Raw genomic sequence first — 9152 nt, 5'->3', positions numbered from 1 at the left:
TCTCCTCTTTACAGTCCTTCAAGCGGGCTCTCAAGACCCACTACTTCATCAAAGCCTTCCAGCTCCCATCCTAACTTGCAACATGCTCCTTCCTCCATTTACCCGATCTGTGTCACACCTGTTTGTCTACCCCTCCCCTTTAGAATGTAAGCTCTTCTGAGCAGGGCCTCTACCCTCTTGTGCTTCTCCTTACTTTACTGTCAACTACTTCTTAACCCCCACCAGGGCACCTAACACCTGGTTGCTTACGCTATGTTGCATATCTAGGTGTTATGGTCACTTATGAATCAATGTATATTATTCATGTGCTTGTCCAATTTTGTACTGTAAGTCAGTTGACAAATTATTTCTAAATGTACTTTGTAAGGTACCGTGGAACACTTGTGGCGCCATATAAAGAAAGGATAACAATAACAATTATATATATATGCTAAATTTCATGATATATAATCGATACTTGTGCCGTCACTAGGTGGAGCTCTTGCACAATTTGCAGGAGTATAGAGTCTGCATGTCTGAATCATAACAGGCTATTTAATTTAAACCAATATGGTCCAATTATAACTGTAAGTCTCACATGTAGAGGTAGTATTAATCCTATTTTTGTTATTTTACATTCTCCTCAGATATATATATAGGTTCATGCAGGTAACAATCATTGGTATTCTACATAGTTTTTATTTGTTTAACCCATGAACCAAAACAGTATAACCAGTAGATTGGGGATATAGCTGACTCAGCACTGGCAGGTGAGTAGGGGGGGTGCCTTTGTTGTTGAAAATTCTGTGTAATGTTGCTAGTAGTCAGTCAATCCAGGAATGGTGCAGAGTGGGCCTGGTAAGGGCAATATTTGTGTCTATTTGGGGGCCCCCAATATGTGACCCCATCCTCCCCACCTTTAATCCAGCCCTGTCCTGTTGCATCAGCTGACAGTAGGTGTGACAGAATTAGTAGCATGTGTTACCCATCTATGGTTAGTGCAGGGGATGAGTAAATAGCTAAGTCATGTTTGTTAGAGTATTTAAATATATATCATGTTTTGTATATAAAATTACACTATTACTGTCGTTTTACTTGGGTAACATTTATGCTGTTAAATATAATCTTTTTTACTTGCAGGACAAATAAAGAGCAGTATCCCCACGAAGACTATTAGAAATTATAGTGGTAAAGGGACATTGTTCTCTGAACAAGCCAACTAAAGACGCTATTTCTTCTTACACCTCTAAAGGTATCCCAAAATCTATTCTCATTTTCTGAGTAAGAGAAACCTTTTACAGCTAATTTGTTTCTCATCTAAAACATGATGAGTCTCACAGGAGAGAAACCGCATCTGTACTCTGAGTGTGACAAAAGCTTTACATATAAATCACATCTTATCTCACATCAGAGGAGTCACACAGGAGAGAAACCATTTACATGTTCTGAATGTAGTAAGTGTGTTCCTGAGCTCAGACTACTTGTTTTACATCAGAGGTGTCACATAGGAGAAAAAACGTTTAAATGTTCTGCATGCAATAAATGTTTTTCCGATAAGTCAAATCTTGTTAGACATCAAAGGAATCACACAGTAGAGAAATCATTTACATGTTCTGAATGCAGCAAATGTTTTTTCCGTAAGTCATCTCTTGTTATACATCAGAGGAGTCACACAGGAGAGAAACCATATAAATGCTGTGAATGTTGCAAATGTTTTACTAGTAAAAAAACACTTATTAATCACATGAGTAGACACTCTAAGGCCCTGAATGTATAATGTGTTTCTTAAGTATTTAAATTGTATCACTTCAATATATGTACAAGTGAGGACATATTTGTTTTCTGAATGTGACAAGTGTTTTATATAAATCAGTCCTGTAAAAGACTGGAGAGGAGAATATTTACATTTTATATGCTGCGTATATGGGAAAGATTTCTGGACTGCACAACCTGACTATATATATATAATGGGAGGTGCTACCTGATGAGACTAATTGCAGGCACATAAACAGACAAATCTCAGGTGCACATACTCCAAATTATTAATAATATATATAAATGCAATAAAATTTTGCAATCAATAGAGGTTTTTAGCATAATCATGGCCAATGTTATGGGCCTACCCACCATATCCAGGTAACCTCTTTCGGGTAGGTCCCTAACATACTAGGGTTCAAATCAAGAGTGCAGAACACCCCCAAACTAGCCCAGCCAAGCTGCCCCAGGGCACCACCATAGTAAGAAAAGTGCAGTGTAAAGAGATAGTTAGTAGCAGCTGCAGCTGCATATAAAGAATGAAAATAAAAAAGTGAAGTACATATATATTAAACACACACAGTGAATGGTTAAAATGTGTTATAAAGGAAAATGTGTTATAATGCGGTGCCCTGAGACAGATTAACCAACGCAATAAAGGGGGACCCACACCCCAAAAATGAACCAAAGTTGAACTACAGTATATAACTTTTAGGACTTACCTAGAATTGTGCCTAATACAGTATGCATATACATTACCATACTCCATGCTTTGAAACCAATAAGGAAGGGTGCTAGTCCAGAATGAGGGCATCTCCTTTCCCTCAGAAGTGCAATAAATCACAGTAAATGGAGTATATGGGAAAGATTTCTGGACTGCACAACCTGACTATATATATCATGGGAGGTGCTACCTGATGAGACTAATTGCAGGCACAGAAACGGACAAATCTCAGGTGCACAACTCCAAATTATTAATAATATATATAAATGCAATAAAATTTTGCAATCAATAGAGGTTTTTAGCATAATCATGGCCAAGGTTTTGGGCCTACCCACCATATCCAGGTAACCTCTGTAGGGTAGGTCCCTAAAATACTAGGGTTCAAATCCAGAGCGCAGAACACCCCCAATCTAGCCCAGCCAAGCCGCCCCAGGGCACCACCATAGTAAGAAAAGTGCAGTGTAAAAAGATAGTTAGGAGCAGCTGCAGCTGCATATAAAGATTGAAAATCAAAAAGTGAAGTACATATATATTAAACACACACAGTGAAGGGTTAAAATGTGTTATAAAGGAAAATGTGTTATTATGCGGTGCCCTGAGACAGATTAACCAATGCAATCCACGGGACCCACACCCCAAAAATGAACCAAAGTTGCACTACAGTATATAACTTGTAGGACTTACCTAGAATTGTGCCTAATACAGTGTGCATATACATTACCATACTCCATGCTTTGAAACCAATAAGGAAGGGTGCTAGTCCAGAATGAGGGCATCTCCTTTCCCTCAGAAGTGCAATAAAGCACATTAAATGGAGTATATGGGAAAGATTTCTGGACTGCACAACCTGACTATATATATAATGGGAGGTGCTACCTGATGAGACTAATTGCAGGCACAGAAACAGACAAATCTCAGGTGCACAACTCCAAATTATTAATAATATATATATATATAAATGCAATAAAATTTTGCAATCAATAGAGGTTTTTAGCATAATCATGGCCAAGGTTATGGGCCTACCCACCATATCCAGGTAACCTCTTTCGGCTAGTTGACAACAGTATGGGTATTTAAGAAGGCCCAGTCTCACTGATAAAGGAACAAGGGTTCGGAAACGCGTTGGCATGAGAGAGGATCATCACTGTTAAGCCAGTTTGTTTGAAGAGAGTGGATCTACAGAATTTGGGAATCTGGATCACCTCTCTGTATTTAACATCTTTGCCCATGATCTTCATCTTTCTGGTAAAACAGCCATCTGACTATATAGTCACCGAGCTGAACTTTTTCTAATACATGTGTTATATTTGATGTGATGTTTTGTTATATGTTCCATATCATTAAATAGTGTATCTATTTTTACCACTGCATTTTATTACTGCATTTTATGGTAATATACCAGACATTGATACATAGCTTGGTGTACATTCATACACTGTTCAGCTTTTTTAGGTATCAGGAAGACACCCACATTGAGCCATCCCCTATCCCTCAAAGTAGCGCTCTGCTTCATGATTTAAATTTTTGGTTTTATTGCGATACATATAATTGACACTGGGTACACTGCCGAATGAGGGGAGGAGAGTCAAAATGGATCAGCTGGACTGGAGCCATGATGGTGCAGGGGGAGGAAGGTCGAATGCAGTGGAAGTTGGGAAGGTCCAAGAAAATATATAATATATATATACACATACAATATATATATATATATATATATATATATATATGATTTTGGTGGGGGGTATTTAAATATGTCATTTTATGTGAATGCTCATTCTGCTTGTCCATGACAAGGGGGTAACACCCGAAACATATTATTAAAGGATATTTTTTACTTACTATTTAAAAGTCTCCAGAGTGCCTCTCAATTGAATTATCTACATGTGGCTGTAATTTACAACCTTGGATAGTACTAGAGTGTTTGCTGTACATTAAATGGAGTGCCGGGTTTTCTGGATTTCTATATGGGATATTCATTGCTGGAAGTTTCTGAGTGAGTACTCTCACCAAGGCACAGCATGCGGCAGTGGAGTGGAACTGGTATGTGGATGTTTAATGTTGTGGTATGTGACTCGGCATCTGTTGTTTTATTGTAGGTGGGTTTTATACCTTAATTAGGGGTGGGATGTTTGTATGGGTGGGGTATATTAGAAGCATAGGGAGCCTTTGGCTTTACATCTTGACAAAGATCCATGGGTGGAATGAAACATCGATGTAATAAACATTCCCTTTTGAAGCTGGAATAAAAACCTTTTGAAACTTTCAAGTCTGGTGAGTGCATCCCTTACACTTATGAAACTTTATGGATCCCTTGGCTACAAGGATTTGGAGCAGCACCCCTGCAGATGTTCATGGAAATGGAGTGAGTTTGGACCTGTAGGATTGTATGTATATATATATATATATATATATATAGTATATGTATAGCCAATAAATACAACATGATTTAGGATTTATCTCAGTGTAATATCAGGTGGCATCACCAGGCTTGGCCACAGCTCATGCATATAAATCAGGAGATAAGGATATGTAGTTCTACACACTACTGATGCCCCTGATATTGTAGCACAGGGTAGACAATCTTAAAGTTGCTGTGAAGTTGCCCTGGAGGGTACTATGTGTCAGTACTGAGTGTTGTGCATGTAGCAGGATGATGACACTGTGCAATGTTCATCAAACCTGCTCACTACCGCAGAGTCACAATAGATGACTGCACCAGCAACAAGATCCCTGGAGTTCTGCACCTAAGTCCCAGGTCAGCACTTTAAAGGCGGTCCCATGGTCAGCACCTACCTGCAGTTCTTATAGTTGCTCTCTCAGACTCTAGGTACTGTGCAGCTGGACTGTAGGCAATGCGGCTATGGGTGCCCGGCATTTGATCCTTCCCTCCAGCAGCACCAGCACACACAACTTTCTGCACCACACATTCTCCATTTCATTACGGAGGGTGTAGAAGATCTGGAGGTCAGCTGTTCCCCTGCCCACAATACTGCAGATGCCAGTGCCTAGAGAGGGGCTCTAGGACACACTGCCCCTTGACCTAACACCTGCTGCTGCTCCTGTGATCAGAGGTGCAGTTGTCACTAGTATTGTGTGGGAGAGAAAACCGAGGTGCTGCCAGTAATGGGGTGGGAATCAAAGGTGCAGGTGCTGCCTGTATTGGGGAGAGAATCAATGGAGCATGCACTGCCGGTATTTAGGGGGAATCAAAGGTGCAGGTGCTGCCAGTATTGCCTGGAATGCTGCTGTCTCTCTCCCTGCAGCCAGCACACAGCTCTTGCCTGGGGAAATGGGAGCTAACACAACTAGCCCTCCATCAATCCTAGCAGTTCCCAGGCCAGAATACAGAGAAGCAGCAGTAGCATTGGTACTGGTGGCACTCCAAGTAGCTATAAGAGGTGAGTGTAACAAAAGTAGGCAGGCACTGATGGCCAGTGTCTTCTCACTTATTGTTCAGTTGGGGGGAACTTTGCTCCTAAACTAGAACAATTAGTTGGAAAAAACATTTTGGACATTTTTGGTGTGTGGGAGCAAACAAATAAATATAATTTGCTCCCATACACTAGACCATAGGTTCTCAAATTTGATCCTCAAGGCTCCCTAACAGTTCAGGTTTTGAGATATCCATGGTTGAGCACAGGTGGCTTAATAAGTACCAGCCTTTTAAAATTTTTATGACATCCTTTATTTATTAAATTAAATTAATAATAATAATAAAAAAACAGTCTAAATAATAAATAATAATAAGAATAATTAAATTAAATAAATAATAAAAAGACATAAATAATAATTATGTACAATAAAGAATGTCATTAAAAATGGCCTGAATAAAGGACAATTTTAATGACATCCACAGGTTTAGCTGGAGTTACCCAGGTTTTAGAGGAAATGGAGGCGACCCGGGAAAAACCCAGGATGAGGATTCAGTGAAAACAGGGTCTAAGCTGAGTACGACCCAGCAAAATGCTGATTTAAAAATCCAAGGACAGGCCTGAGCTTTTGGTGTAACAGTATCGGTTTAGCATTTGTTTGGCCTATAATCTAATATGCTATTAATATGTGATTTCTAAGGGTGGTGACACTATTAACTGTATCGTCTGCCTCTGCTTTGGTGATTCTCATGGGAACTTGTAACATGATAGCGCTTTATGGAGTTTGTCGCTGCACTTGATGAAACTTTCAAAGTTGTTGCAATTTCCCAAATTGTCCGACCTTAATTTCTTAAAATAATTATGGATTGTATATCTCTGCTAAAGTGAGCTGTGCTTGACATACAGTGTTATGGACTTCTACGTCAATGACATATTTACGAACAAAAGATACAATTAAATCATTGTGGCTCAACATTTTCCACCTCTAAATTTTACTCATGTTCTAAATTAAAACTACTTGTTGGTGAGCATTTAAAAATAAAAATGTTTTTAATTGTTTGTTTTTTAGAAATATTTAAACAGACACACCATCACTATTTATGTAAGTCTAAGAAACTCATATTAAGTGTTTATATCATAATGTATTTAATATTCAAGTTTGTATAAATTTTTGACTTATACTATACAATATTCTATTGATGTCATTATTTACAGAAACTCGTTTGAGGTTCCTGCTGATATGTAGAAAAGGTCTTTCTGCTGAAACTCTGCCCAGACAATAAGTGACTCCTAAACAAAAGGTCCCTTTGGTGACATAACAGAATGCCAGAGGCTGGTATGATCTAATTAGAATACAAGGTGTTACCTCCTGCCAAAGTGTAATCAGCATTTCCCATTGTAATAAGTAACCTTGGGAATTTTTACACCTCATTTACAAGACAATGAACTAGGCACGGGAAGCTGCTGTGTTTATGTGTCACCTCTCAGTATAAGAATTCCTTCTAGTCATCCTGGGAACAATGGAGAGAGATGGGGAGGAATAACTATAAATAGGCTGTATCAGGCTACTGATAGCTGAAGGAAGAGCTGCTGGTTTAGTTGCTGGTTGGAGAGATGGATGGATGGAGGAGTAAGAAAGAGACAGATGAAAGAATCCCCAGAGTAAGGTAATTATATTATACATAAGAATATATTGATATATACGCAGATATTTGTAGATATTATTTTGTAGATGTTGTCTTGTTATCATAACTTACAAAGTTTCACTTAAACAATGGTTATATATAGTTAGTGTTACAATATTTTTATATTTAAAGTGGTACGGTACTATAAGCTTTATATACTATATTTTTCATTATATATTAACAAATATTGATTTGAAAACAAGGTTGTGTGCTGTCTTTATTTGTCAGTATATTGATTTAGATAATATGTGTTCTTGTAACAAGAACACATATTATCTAAAACAATATACTGACAAACAAAGACAGTACACAACCTTGTTTTTTAATCTATTTATTATTTTTTCACGTAACATTTTTCTTCTATCACGTTACTATTTTGTTTAATAAAAATTAATTTTAATATTTCGATTTTTGAAGCCCTATCTCAAGGGCATATAAGCAATTTTGTGTAAATAAAATAATATTGGTGCAATAAATAGCACAAATACAGTACAGTGATATTCATATTTAATAAGCAATTATCAGTATTTGTATATTATATGTTATAAAGCCAGATTGGTTTTTAATATATCTAATAAAGATTGAAAAATGTTATTGTAAGAAGAGATCTGAGTGCACCCACAATAAAGTTGATTCCTTTCCTTCTACGTAAATATAAGATTCTTCATAGTATCTTACATTTTACTCTGTACATCAGGTTAGTATATATAAAGGGATATCTAGGTGGCAGATCCATTTTAGTATCTAACATATTACTCTGGGCCTAATTCAGACCCGCTCGCGAGTGCTGAGTGCTTGCAAGCGGGTTGATATTGGCCAAGTGTGCATGCGCACGATGGAGGCGGCTCCATTGTGCGCATGCGCGAGACCCGAATAACAATGTCCAAGCCATCGCTATGGGTCTCGCACCAAAGGGGGCATGCTGTTGATGGTGAGTGACAGCACGCCCCCTTTGGTGGGTATACTGGGGGCGTGGCTACCCAGACGGATGCGTTCCCATGGGAATGCCTTCCATCTGGGGCTGGCCCCACTGACATCACAAGTGATGTCAGTGGGAGTGCTTTTTGCTCTGATAGAGCCAAAAGCACTCCAGGGCTTGCGGCAACAAGACCCTACTGCAAGGGTCTCGTCGCAAGCCTGATGGTTGCAATGGTCTTGACCATCGCGACCATCTTTTTGGCCACCCACAGCTTTGCGAGCGGCCAGTAGGCCACTCTAAAAACTAAGAGGGATGGCCATGATTCAGAGCGAGCTCTCTGTCAGAGCGTCCAGCTCTGAATCAGGGCTCTCTGCTCACAAGGGGGGAAAAGAGAAGAAATAACTCTCACCTTTTTTGGGGCACACTTAGTAGTTAATGTAAAATGTAACTTTTATTAAATTATGTTTAAAAATGATAAGTCAATACTAAGACAAACAACTTGAAAATAGACAGATATTAAAGTATAGGCAATAATACAGCAAATATTTAGAAATTATTCAAGTCTCAATACTTAGTGATTAAAGCAGCAGTCTTTATAGTCTATATACACAAGACATTGTATATACAGCATCCATAGTATGGTTTAGAAAAATTATACGTCATAAATTAGTGAATAATTTATATATCACTAAACATACTAGTGCTCGATGCTAATGTAT

At 38.4% G+C, this 9152-nt stretch overlaps 1 pseudogene; it reads left to right on the top strand.

Moving 5' to 3' along the window:
* Positions 1-1303: 1303 nt before the first annotated feature.
* LOC148522673 (uncharacterized) overlaps positions 1304-9152 on the top strand; it is a 75245-nt pseudogene continuing 67396 nt past the window's right edge.

Source organism: Taudactylus pleione, unplaced genomic scaffold (assembly GCF_031769625.1).
Source record: "Taudactylus pleione unplaced genomic scaffold, aTauple2 ptg000145l, whole genome shotgun sequence".
NCBI lineage: Eukaryota > Metazoa > Chordata > Amphibia > Anura > Myobatrachidae > Taudactylus > Taudactylus pleione.
The sequence above is the reverse complement of the archived record's forward strand: the minus strand, read 5'-3'. Positions and strand labels throughout refer to the sequence as shown.